At 45.7% G+C, this 13,667-nt stretch overlaps 1 protein-coding gene across 6 annotated transcripts in view; it reads right to left on the minus strand.

Annotated features, from left to right (window-relative positions):
- Positions 1–13,667, minus strand: part of NTRK2 (neurotrophic receptor tyrosine kinase 2) — a 230,715-nt gene that overhangs the window by 68,687 nt on the left and 148,361 nt on the right. The gene's annotated exons all lie outside the window — the stretch shown is intronic.

Raw genomic sequence — 13,667 nt, forward strand, 5'->3', positions numbered from 1 at the left:
CTGTATCGGTGAGGGAGGGGAGGGAAAGTTTCTTGAGGAAGTCATCTGTTAAGGACCGGATGAGGTCAGATTGGGGGTCTGGGGTGTGGTTGTAAAGGGACGTAAAGTATTGCCGGAAGGTTTTCCCAATTGTGTGTGGGTCGGTACTCATTGTACCATCTGGTGTGCGGATCTTAGAGACTCGTTTTGTGTCTGTTAGGTTTTTGAGGCATTTTGCTAGCATTGAGTCTGCCTTGTTGCCCTTCTCATAATACTTTTGTTTGGTCCAAGTGAGTGCTTTGGCTGTGGTTGAGAGGGAGAGGCGTTTGAGTAGGGCCCTAGCTGTTGTGAGCTGGTCAAGGTGAGAGGGGGTCGGGTGTTGTTTGTGGAGGGTTTCTAGGCGGCCTATTTCAGAAATGGCGTCCATTAGTTGTCTGTTGTGTTGTTTTTTACGTGCTGTGGCTATAGCTATCAGTTTGCCTCTGATAACTGGTTTGTGGGCCGCCCATAGGGTGATTGGGGAGGACACGGAAGGGTCGTTCAGGGTGAAATATTCCTTGATGTCTTCTGCTAGGGACATGGTTATGAGCTTATCTTGTAAGAGTTGTGAGTTAAGTTTCCATGTCCAGGGACGTGTCATGTTGGGGATTGAGAGGGTAAGGGAGATGTCGGCGTGGTCCGACCAGGTTATGTGGCCAATGGAAGTGTGTGTGATTCTCGATGTTATGTTTGGGGAGATGAGGAAGTAATCGATGCGGGAGTAAGTGTTATGAGGGTGGGAGTAGAACGTATAATCTAAAGTTGAGGGGTGTTGGGCTCTCCAGATGTCCAGGATGTTGTGTGTGTGTAGGAAGTGGGAGAAGGGAGCGTCGTTGTGTGACGGTCTTGGGTCGTTCTGAGTTCTGGTGGTGCGGTCAATGGACGGATGGTGTGTGGCGTTGCAGTCGCCACCTACAATGGCGAATGTGGCTTTGAGCGTTGTGAGATGTGCTGAGAATGTTTGCCAGAATGTTGAGTCTGGGGTCGTAGGGGCGTATAGGGAGGTGATGGAATAGGTTGAGGAGCCTATTTTACCCGTGAGCATGAGGTATCTACCTTGTTTATCTGGGAAGGCTTGGATATCGATCAGGGGACAGGATGCTTTGAGTATGATAGCCACCCCTTTAGTTTTGGCTTCTGGAGAATTGGCGAGAAAGCTGCGGTTGTAGTGTTTGTTTTTGAGTGGGAAATGTTTGTGGGGAGTGAAGTGAGTCTCTTGAATTAGGAGAATGTCTGCTTTCTGGCTGTGGGCCCATCGTAGCAGGGCATGGCGTTTTTTGGGGTTGTTGAGGCCCTTTGCGTTAATGGAGATACAATGTAAGTTGAGTGGCATGGTCAGGGGTGGCCTGGTCAGGTGTTGTAGTGTATCAGGAGGGTGTGGGGCGAGTCAAGGGGGAGGAATCGGGGCCCGAGTGGTCCCAGGAGGGCAGCAGGAGGATTGAGAGGACGGGTAAGGCGTATGGGGAGGGGGTAAACGTGCTGGACTTACGTCAATTGCCAGCAAAGGTGGACTGTGGTACCAGGGGTCTCTCTGGTTGGTGTGGTCGGAGACCAGCGGTACGGATCAGATTGTGTGGGGGGAGTAATGGTCGTCCGTCTGGGAGTGGGCGGCAAACACTTTATAAGTTCGTGCGGGCATTCTTGTCTTAATATGGAACCGGGGAGAATGAAACCTGGGAGGTATTCTTCATAACTATGTACAATAGGGTTTGTGATTTGTCGCGTCTCGGTGTGGCAGTAAGTCGTATGGGGTGGTTGGTGGTCGGATACTGTTTGTCCCATAAATATTAGGAAAAACTATATATAACTTTTTTTTGGGGGGGGGGGGGGGGGACACACAGGAACAAATGGTGGGATACAGTAGGTGTCCTCCAAAATGAGCACATTTAACAGATCTGGTAAGTTGTAACATACATCGTAGGAAGCTGTGTGGCATGACTATATGTCAAAGAACAATTTGAGTTGCCATCGTACATTTACGCTTGACCAGCCTTGATTTAAACTGTATATAGACCTTTAATGGGTGGGATGTTAGAGTACCAGACCGCCCCATTTGCAGGTGGCTGGAAAAGATCCTCCTATAAGAATCTCTGCCATCAACATCCCAATGGCTTGTCAGGCACTTTGTCTTGTCTTTAGCTACCAATAGACTATTAAACAATACTTTTAGTTTGAGATTGCCTAGAATACAGTAACGCTGACCTGGCTAAACGGTCTTTCGGTGTGGGTGATTTGGTCCGGTATATGTGTTACTTTAGGCCCAGTCTCTTTGTAATTTTGAGGGGCTGTTACGTTTCCTGAGAGTGTCTGGGGTCTATGTGGCTGTCGGGGTACGTCATTTCTGATTGGCTCAAGGCCGTCGCGGCCCGCCGCTCCCCCCGTCCCGTAGGAGGGGGGAGGGGACGGCCGCCAGGGCCGCGGCCGTCTGTAATCCATTGTCTGCCCGGTCCCGCCCTCCGGTCAGGTCATGTGCTAAGTGACTCCGAGGACGGGTCACCTTTTCTGTCGCGGGGCCGTCGCGGGCCACCACCCCGTGGGGGCGGGGGGAGGCCGCCAAAGCCCCACTATGTTCCACCAAGCCCGCCTCCCCCGGCCGCTCCGGCGTCAGAAGCCAAGTCGTGAGTAGCCTTCGTGGTGTACATATCATCCCGGTCCGAGGCCGTCGCGGTCCGCCGTCACCCCCCCCGGAAGGGGGGGGAGGGAGGACCACCAGGGCCCCCGATCTCCCCAATCCTTTCCCCATACCCACCCCAAGCAGTAGAAAGAAAGGCAAAAATTGTCCCCAGTGTGATCTTACTTTAGTCCCAAAGTACTTAGAGCTCTCACAGTTCGATCTCTGTCAGCTGAATCCTGGGGTGTGAGCTGGGGTGCTCCACGGCTGTGGGTGTTGTGCTGCGTCTTGTGGTTCTTGGAGTGGCGTCGTTGGAGTCTTCTAGGGTTACGGGTCGAGGTCGGCGAGGCCGGTGTGGCTCAGTGCTGTCGGCGTGGGCAGCTGTGGCGGGTGGTTGTGCTCGCCGGGGGAGGGCCCCGAAGATGTTGGGTGTGTCTCGGAGGCCAGGGGGCAGGTGCAAGTATTGGGTGCACTTTGTCGGGTTCTGGGGTTCACGGTTAGGTCTTTAGTTTTGGCTTTGCGGTATCGATAATCTTTGTTCTGTGTATCCGGGGTTGGTCAGCAGGGTGGGTTCGAAGTGAGGGTGCCGTGAGTGAAGCCGAGATGCGGCTGTGGTATTGGACTTAGGTTTAGGCTGGAGGTTGCCTAGAGCGCTGTCCTCTGTCGCGCTCCCGTTGTGGCTGTTGGTCCCATGGTCGGTGTTGGGCAACTGGTTGTCGTTGTGAGGCGGCGTTCGTATCTTGGATTAGGTCGTGGAGGCCTAGTTGTGTGGCGAATTCTTGGGCTTCCGATGGCCTGTATAGCGTGTATGTGCGGTTGTCACGTCGCACCATAAGTTTGAAGGGGTGGCCCCATGAGTAGCGAATTCTCCTTGCTTGGAGGGCTTGGGTCAGGGGTTTCAGCTCTCTGCGTTTGCGAAGGGTCGTGGGTGCTAGGTCTTGGTATAATTGTACCGTGTGACCTTCAATCTGCAGTGGGGTCTCTCTGGTAGCCCGCATGATCGCCTCCTTGATATGGAAGTAATGGCAGCGGAATATGATATCTCGGGGTTGCGAGGAGCCCGCTGTGGGTGGACGGAGGGCTCTGTGCGCCCTGTCGAGGGCTTCTGGTACTGTGGATTCAGGCAGACCCCTTATGCGGATGTTGTTTCGCCTGGATCGGTTATTGAGGTCTTCTTGTAAGTCGTCCAGGTAGGCTATTTGCTCTTGCATATCTTTGAATTTGGCCTCATGGTTGGAGGTAATGGCAGAGGTGTTGTTCTGAACCAATCACAATGCTTCCCCATGGATTGGCTGAGACTGTGAAAGAGGCAAATCAGGGGCAGAGCCAACACAAGTCAAACAGCCAATCAGCATCTCCTCAAAGAGATGAATTGAATCAAATAATCTCTAGGCAAGACTGAGATAGGTAGCAGCTCTAGCAGCCATCTGAGGAGTGGCTAGTGAAGTTATCACTAGGCTGTAATGTAAACACTGCATTTTCTTTGAAAATGCAGTGTTTACGGCAGTATGATTCTACTCACCAGAACAAATGCAATAAGCTGTAGTTGTTTTGGTGACTATAGTGTCCCTTTAAAAGCAGGGATGGATTAACATCTCCAGGCTTATGTCCATAGTGTAGGCCCATAGATAGATAGATAGATAGATAGATAGATAGGTAGATAGATAGATATACCCTGCTCTAAAAATGTTATGTTGGGAGAATATAGAATGGAAACTAAGGAGGGATACATGGGGGAAAAACCTTGGACAATTAACTTAAAGCTGACTTTGAACACTGTGCAAATACTTGTGCTGCTTCAATCTCTCTAATAGCCTAAATTCCTGTTATGCTCACATGGCAGTGTGACGTGTCTCATTTTCAGCTACATTCACTATATGCATCTTTCTCTGTCCCAGTCTGCATACCAGAAGCCAATTCCTGCACTAGTAAGAAGGGAATTAGAAGAGTGGACAAGTGAGTCCTGAACTAAGAGGATTCAGAGTATGTGATTAGAGAGAGGATATGAAGACTTTGTAGGGCTTGTAAAATGGACAGTTAGTCTGGGTTAAAGGAACACCAAACCGTTAGGAATAATCATCCTGCAACGCTCACTTATGGTTAGCACCTTTGTGATGGCTTCGAGAATTGCACCTTTCATAACAAGATGATAGTAGGATGCTTACAGAACAGTGCACATCTAAAAATAACCCTCTCAAAGAGCTTTACTCATGTTAGTAGCTCTGTTGGTAACCACAAATCCAATGTACACATTGGTGCTTGCCAGCCAATTTAAGACCATTCATCTGACTGCCCGCCTGAAGTTTGTTTTTTTGTCTATCCCTTCAGCATGAAGTATGAGAGATTGATAGTGCTGCTGCCCTACAGTTCCACTACCAGACTGACTTGCTGATAAAGTTTGACCTACTCCAGTGCCACCACCAAGTCCAGGCACCGTGGGCTGCCACCAGTGTGCCATCAAGGAGAGGAAGGCATGCTGGCCACTAGAAGCCCTCTATAAATCTGTGGTGAACTGCAGAACCTGACCTATAGCCTTAGCCAGCTGATCCTTCAATAGTAGCATGCAAGAACGGCACAGCGATGGGACTATCTTGATGATGAAAGTTAATCACGGTGAAAGTACATATTGTGAAGCCTATATCAGCTGCTTAAAAGGCTCCTCTTCTGTCATTGAAAAGGAAGCTACCTACAGTGAGCAGCTAAGCAGTCAGGTGGGTGACTTTGTTAGGCTGCTGCTTTGCAATCTCTTGGCATGAACCTACAAATTATACAAGAGTGGGCTGGCAGTCACTTCCCTGGAATGATGTAGACTGTCTGTCTGTTTCTGCCATCCAGTGGCAACAGTCTCTTTTCTCCTGGGACACATTTAAACATATGCCTGGAGTGATGCTTTGTATGGGGGCTATAAGAAATAGAAGTTAACACAAGCAGCAGAAGCAAATCCACAAATTTCACTAAAAATTTTTTAACCTAGTCTCACGCTAGGATTGATGGTGGCTCAGAAATCAGAATTTCGGTCATGTGAATGACCTGAATTCAGATGAATTGCAGTTTGTTCTGAAAAAATCTCCAACAGACCCAGTTTACCCCCTTAAGGACACATGACATGTGTGACATGTCATGATTCCCTTTTATTCCAGAAGTTTAGGGGTTAAGGGGAAGTGTGATTAGCCTTTCTTACACTATGCTTTTATTTTTGTGATTCTTTTCCTGCTTTTATCAAATGAAAAGCTAAATAACTATTTTGAGCTGACAGCTTAAGTCATCAGAAGCCATCATCGCCTTGCAATTCCCTTAATTGTGGCCAAAGTTGAAATGTGGTTAGATTTTCCTCCAAATCTACCATAGCACATTCAATTATTTGGCTGTCATGATTAAATCCAATAGAAGGAAAGGGGGAGGATGCAATGAGCAAATTGTCTCCATGTAAGCCAATTTAGAAAATCTTTAATCATACGCTTTTGCTGTAACAAGAACTATGATGACTCAAAAGTGCCTGGTAATATTCCTTAAAATTGATAGCTTCTCAAAATATTATATATAAAAAAGAAATTGTGGATTTATTATGTACCATATTTAACTGTAATAAAGTTGATTACTTAAAGACAAATACAGACTAAGCACAGATTGTATTATAAGATTTCTTTAACAGAAGTAATTGTTGATGCCAGAAGGCTCTTTGGTTTTCTGGACATATAATCCATCTGGTAGGTTCCATTTTGATTTTGGGTTATTTCCTTTAATGCTCAAAATGGATCACATCTTGAATTGTTTCAGTGTTCCACTTTTAAATTAGTTCATAGAAAAGCTAAATGTAATCTGTGTGTCTGTTCCTAAATTAATGTAGTATATTATGATAAGTTGATTGCAACAATAAGCATTAAAAAGGCCCTCTAAGTACCATGACTACTACCGAGCACACTAGTAGGTATGGTGTAAGGTATTCACTGGCACCACCCAAAGGTAAACTGTCAATTCAGTCAATATGATATTATGTAGTAGCGCCAAACTGCCAGATTCTTGCTGTTTTTCTAATTAAGAGATTATTTTTGCTGTGGAAATTTGTGTAGGCAGGAAAAACAAGGTATTTTACAATGCACAAATATATTATCCAAGGTTAAAGTGCATGGTTGTTTCTGTCAAACAGTGAGTGGTTATAAAATTGACCAGTATATCTTTCTATTTGACAAATTGCATTCTTGATTTCCCACCTAGTCTACAGCAGTAAGTCGCCAGTTCTATGAAATATATTATGTTGGCAAATAAACATTAGTCGAAGAGTCTCTTGCATGATACAGAGGTAGAGATACAAATGCTTTATGGCTTTTCACTTTACGGAACTTCGCTAATACAGTGCTTTCTAGTTCTATTCTAATGATGAATCTTCCCTATCTTCACTATTTCAAAGTTAGCAAGGTAAGGTAAGGTAGTAAAAATGTTTTGTTGGTTTTCATTGGGATTTTCGAGCGCTATTGTATGCTTAACCCCTTAAGGACCAAACTTCTGGAATAAAAGGGAATCATGACGTGTCAGACACGTCATGTGTCCTTAAGGGGTTAATATACATATAGTTATGGTGGGATAAACCTGTTTGAAGCTTTTATATGCACAGCGACGAGACCAATCTCGCCACATTGCATTGGAGGAGCCTGGTTGCCTGCCTGCTGCCTTTAGACTATGGCCCCATGTGAAAACACTTGATTTTCCCCTGCAAAGACACGAAAGCCAGGTAATTTGGTGCTTGCCCTGTTTGAGCGGTGATACCCCAGATAGCTATGCCATGGAGCCCATTTGTATAATGAAAGACTATGGGAAAGACTTTGGCTCCATGGTAATTGAACTGTATGTGTGTGATCTGAGCACCATTCAGTAATAATGTGTGATCAGATCTGAGCTATCTGGGGATATGTTGAATGTACCTTTTTATGCAATGGCTGCACAGTATATATTTTTATGTATTTTATTGTATTTTGCTGCCATGTGTTCAATGGAGTTTTGCCTCTGTCCTTGGAGATAATTGGATTACTTCTCAATTATCTCCAGGATAGAAGACTCTGTGGAACTGGTTTTGGGCAGAAAAGCCATGCTTCATTTGGTCATAAAGGATGTCCACCTAACTTTTTATCCACTGGAGGGATTGGTATGATTTTTGAGAGTGGTTATGTTTAAAGTATGCTGAGTTCAAATATGTAATTATTATGGAGATTGGATGTATGGTTTTAAAGCTACAGGGTATGTGTAAAAACTGTATTTTTACTCTCTGTGATAATTATGCTAAACCATTGTGTAACATAATTATATCACAGGCAGAGGGGAGGATTTTGTGTGTAATTGGTGGGAGTGTTTTCTGTAATGTACGTTTATGATTGGTTGTTTTGTAACACCCTGTGGGTGGTCTTATCTAAGGGAAACCGTCATAAAAGAAGGTTATTTTTGGTGCCAATAAACTGACCACTGCTTGACCCATAACACAGAGCTCTGTCTCGTCTTTGGGGGGATTTACTGTATGCTGTTAGAGACTGATTGCCAGGAGTGTAAGCTGATTGTATGCTCTTCCTGTTCGTCTGCTAGCAGCTATTCGTGAGATTTCAGTTCGCGAGTTGGAGTGCTATTTTGTATCCAGTTCGGGAGTTTGGTGTTCTGCAGTAGCTGTGCCTGTGTCTCTGGAAGGGGAAGATCTACTAAACGGCGATTTAACCCCTTTTATGCCTGGGGGTGCCGTTACATGCACTAACAAATAAAAACTTGTAAATAACTGTACAGCAATATGCACTTTACAGTGGTGGTCTGCAATCTGACCCGCCATATTAGCAAGGTTAGCCTGTATGGTTGGAATGTTCTTGTATTTCTCATTGCATCGTCAGTGCAAATGTGCAAAGCTAGTGCTAAAGGATTACTATAGGGTCAGGAACACAAACATGTATTCCTGACCCTATGGTGTTAACACCACCATCTATCCCCCCTGGGCCCCTCGTGCCTCTTTCTCACCCCAGCACCTTTCTTTGTCTCTTTCTCCACCACATTCCCTCTGTGTGACTCTTTGTCCCCTTAGTTCGTTTTGTGTGTCCCTCCCCTCCAGATCCCCTTTTGTGTCTTTCCTCCCAAACCATGTAAACATAGATATGCAGGCAAAAATACATGCATACTTACACAACCATAAAGGCACACAGGCATCGTTATTCAGGCACACAGTCATAAAAGGCACACAATCAAACAAAGTCGTACAGGTACACTGACATACAAACACAGACATAATCATACAGAGACATACAGACACATAGACATACAGGCAGATGCATACAGACACACAGGCAGAGACATACAGAGACAGTCACACAGACATACAGACACAGTCACACAGACATACATACAAAGACATACATGCAAATAGAGACATACAGGCATGCAGGCATACAGAGGCATACAGTCATACAGACACATACATACATACAGGCATACAACTATATACAGGCAAACAGAAATATACATACAAAGACATACAGGCATACAGAGACATACAGGCATACAGACAAATACATACATACAGAGACATACATGCATACATACAGATGCATACAGACACATACATACATACATAGAGACATACAGGCACACAGAGACATACATACATACAGAGACATAGATACATACACAGACAATCACAATTACATCTGGTCCCTGGGGAACATGCTGTCTGGCTCTGTGGAGTCCCGTCCTGCAGCCCAGCCCCACTGGGCGCAAGCCTCACTGTGTGGTACACAGGGAGCAGGGATATGATGTAATTCATATCCCGCCCCCTCCACACAGCCTGCGGCAGACACTAGGGTAGGTGGCTAGGCGGGCAGTAAGAGGCTGGACTCCGCTGGGTTGTGCTGAGCGTAGGAGATGCTTGCCACGCTTCAACAAGTAACTGGTTGAAGGGATGTGCAGTGCACTTCCTTCCTGACGGTCAGCCGGACATTGCGCCCCCAGAGCCGGTGCGCCATAAGGTGGCTGCCTGGGCCTAATGGTAGTGCCAGCCCAGATAACAGGCAACAATATGCAAGAATATCGTCTGCACTGGCTGCAGCTAAACAAAACATATTATATATCGAAACAAGATGACATTAGCATGGTGGGTGTATAGAAAGCATTCAAATGTAGGTACGATTGAGTAAGTAACAGTTGAGCTTAAATAACCAAAAAATGAGCTGGGCTAAAACACTGCACTGTAATGTTGGCTTCAATTCGTTAAGAACCATCTGGGAATATTTGGATTTTACAGGGTATATTACCCATTCATGCTAAATACTAAAAACTACTAATTAGTACTTTGTTTTTTTAAATGAATAATACATATTAATTATAACTAGGTCACAGCCATATTTCTCTAATGTGAATAATTGAGAATAATTGATTGGCAAATAGACAACTGTCATTTGATATGTACAAATTGTTCCATCATAAGACTACAGTAATATATTACTCTGTCATACAGTTGGATATATCTGAGCACTAAATCTTTTCTTTGTGTTTTATGAACAAATAAATCTCTCGTGGAAAATACATTGGGACACCTTAAAAGGTTTTATAGTAAGGAAGAAAATGTTCATAATAATTTAACCTTCTGTTGCACAAAACCATTAACCCTGTCAAGGAATTCTCATTAACTAGATTAATATCTTTATTCAACGTACAGATATCACAGGGATTCGAAGCATGTCATAACATATTTTCTTTGCAGGGAAAGGGCTACGATCTACTAAGATATGTGATATTATATATATTGGTAATTGGTCACTTTAAAGAGTGCAGTTTCAGTAGACAGGTAAACCTAAGCCACTCAAGAAGCTTAGAAGTGAATGGAGTAGTGCAGTGGCGTACACACAAACCATGGGGCCCCGGTGCGAAAATGATCCGTGGGCCCCCCCTCTCTATTCCCCCTCCCGACAGACACACACACACACATACATAGAGATACACACACACACACACACATAGACACATACACACAGGCACATACATACAAACAGACAGGAACACATATATACATACAGACAGACACACACAGACACATACATACAGACCGACACACAGACAGGCACACAGACACATACACACACACATACAGACAGACAGGCACACATACACATATATACAGACAGACAGGCACACATACAGACACACACACATACAGACAGACAGGCACACATACAGACACACACACGACACATACATACAAAGACACATACATAAAAAAACAGACAGGCACACATACACACAGGCAGACACATACAGACAGATAGACAGACACACAGACAGACATACACACATACAGACAGACACACACAAGACGCACATATATACATACAAACAGACAAGCAAACACACATACAGGCAGACACACACACAGACAGACACACACACACATACATAGACAGGCACACACACACACACATACGTACAAAGACTTACATACAAACAGGCAGACACACACACACACACACACAAAATGTTTAAGTCACCCTCCTGTTTCCTACCTTTTAGGTGCAGGAGGGTGACTTTCCTGGGGTCCAGTGGTGGCTCAGGTGGATGGGAGTAAGAGTTCCTCCCAGCTCTGTGTGATGTAATCACAGGGGGCCCGGTCGCGCTGTTAAAGCGCCCAGCGCTTACCGGGCCCCCTGACAATCCACATCCATAGGGTGGCCCTGACAGCATGGGCCACCCGATGGACCCCTTGGACGGCGGCCCGGGCGGTTTGCCGCGAGGGCCCGGGGCCGCAGAAGATGATGGCGGCGGATACCCAGTCACAGGGGTCCACAGGGCGGCCGGACCCCCTCGAGTGGCATGCCCGGTCGCAGTTACGACCCCTGCGACCGCGGTATGTACGCCGCTGGAGTAGTGATATGAAATGGTAGTTAGAAGGGGAATTTGTGTTAGAAAGTGGCTTTATGATGGGATTGACGATTACAGTTTTTTTTTTTTTTTTTTTAAAACATTTTATTAAGGTTTATAGGTACATATACAGAATAGGCAGTGACGTACATACCGCGGTCGCAGGGGTCGCAGCTGCGACCGGGCCCGTCAGTCCAGGGGGCTCGGCTGCCCTGCGGACCCCTGCGACCAGATACCTGCCACCATCTTTTGCGGCCCTGGCCTGCGCGGCAAACCGCATGTTAAGGGGTCCATCAGGTGGCCCATGCTGTCAGGGCCACCCGATGGAGACAGATTGTCATGGGGCTCGGTCAGCGCTGGGCGCTTTAGCAGCACGCCAAGCGCTGACCGGGCCCCCTGTGATGATGTCAGACTAAGCTGGGAGGAAGTGACTGCACGTCACTCCTCCCAGCTATCTGACAGAGCCGCGCGGGAGGAAGAAGGAGGGAGTCAGAGTGCGAACTCTGACTCCTATCAGACTGAGCCCATACGGGACCCCAGGGAAGTCACCCTCCTGCAGAAGGTAGGAAACAGGAGGGTGACTTAAACATTTTATATGTGTCTGTGTGTATGTCTGTATGTATGTGTATGTGTCTGTGTGTCTGTCTGTCTGTATCTGTATATGTCTGTGTCTGTATGTATGTGTCTGTGTGTGTGTCTCTGTATGTATGTTTCTGTATCATACAGACACATACATACAGAGGCACACATACATACAGCGACTAACACAGACACATACATACAGACACACACACACACACATACAGACACATACATACAGACATGCACACACACAGACAGACATGCATAGAGACGCACACACACATACATACACACATATACAGACTGTATGTGTGTGTCTCTGTATGTATCTGTGTGTGTGTCTATGTGTGTGTCTGTGTGTGTGTATGTATGTGTCTGTGTGTATGTCTGTTGGGGGTGGGGGTGTATGTGTGCATCTGTCTGTATGTGTCTGTCTGTATGTATGTGTCTGTCTGTGTGTATGCGTGTGTGTGTGTGTATGTATGTATGTGTCTGTTGGGAGGTGTATGTGTATGTGTGTGTGTCTGTCTGTATGCATCTATCTGTGTGTATGGATGTGTGTGTCTGTGTGTATGTATGTGTGTGTCTGTATGTATGTGTCTGTATATATGTATGTGTCTGTGTGTATGTGTATGTGCCTCTATGTATGTGTCTGTGTGTATGATCAGGGAGGGGCCCACGGATCAGTTTCGCACCGTGGCCCCATGTACTGTGTGTACGCCACTGAGAATAGGACATAAGAACATGGTATATAGGTAGCAATAGGTAGGTTTCTGGTTCATGTGGCAACTTAATGCCCATGGAAGCTTCTATGATAGTTGAAATTGCCATCCAGAATTTTGTAAGTTTCTGACATGACCACCATATGTGAAGCATGGTCCCCGGTGCATTCAAGCACCTTCAATACGTCCCCGATTTTGTGCGATCGAGGTGCTGTAATCTTGCTGGGACCATATACCAGCGATAGAAAACTTTTCTGCTAATTCCAATGTGCGAGGTGCATAGGGTGAGTGTTTTGTGGGCCACTAATATTTTAGACCACTCTGTTTCTGCTATGCTGTGGTTGAATTTCCTTTCCCATGCCGCCATGAATCCCATTTTCTCGAAAGTGGTGTTTTTTAATTCTGTGTTGTACAAGAGCGATTACTTTTTTGGGTGGTTTTGAAGCAAGACATATGCGTTCTACCTACGATTACAGTTTTGAAGGAAGAGGGGAAGATGCCAGTAGACAGGGAAAGGTGGAAAATGTGCTTTAAGGATAGGACCAAGCTGGGGTAAGGTGAGAGGGGATAGAATCGAAAGGACATGTGTTGGGACAAAATAATTTTAGAGACCTCTTGTTCAGAGACAGGGGGGAAGGAGTTAAGAGCAGGAGCAGCTGAGTGCAGGAGAAAAGTGGGTAGATTGCATTTTTAATTTGGTTAAAATTGTCACTTAAGTGACATGCAAAATCACTAGCTGTGATGGGGTTGCATTTAATGTATGAAAAAGGTGTTTAAGATCATGACAGTAGGTGGAGATTCGATAGGTAATATACTCTTACTTGGCAAGGGACAGGGTGAAGGTATAGGAATGAAACATA

Source organism: Pelobates fuscus, chromosome 5 (assembly GCF_036172605.1).
Source record: "Pelobates fuscus isolate aPelFus1 chromosome 5, aPelFus1.pri, whole genome shotgun sequence".
Lineage (NCBI taxonomy): Eukaryota > Metazoa > Chordata > Amphibia > Anura > Pelobatidae > Pelobates > Pelobates fuscus.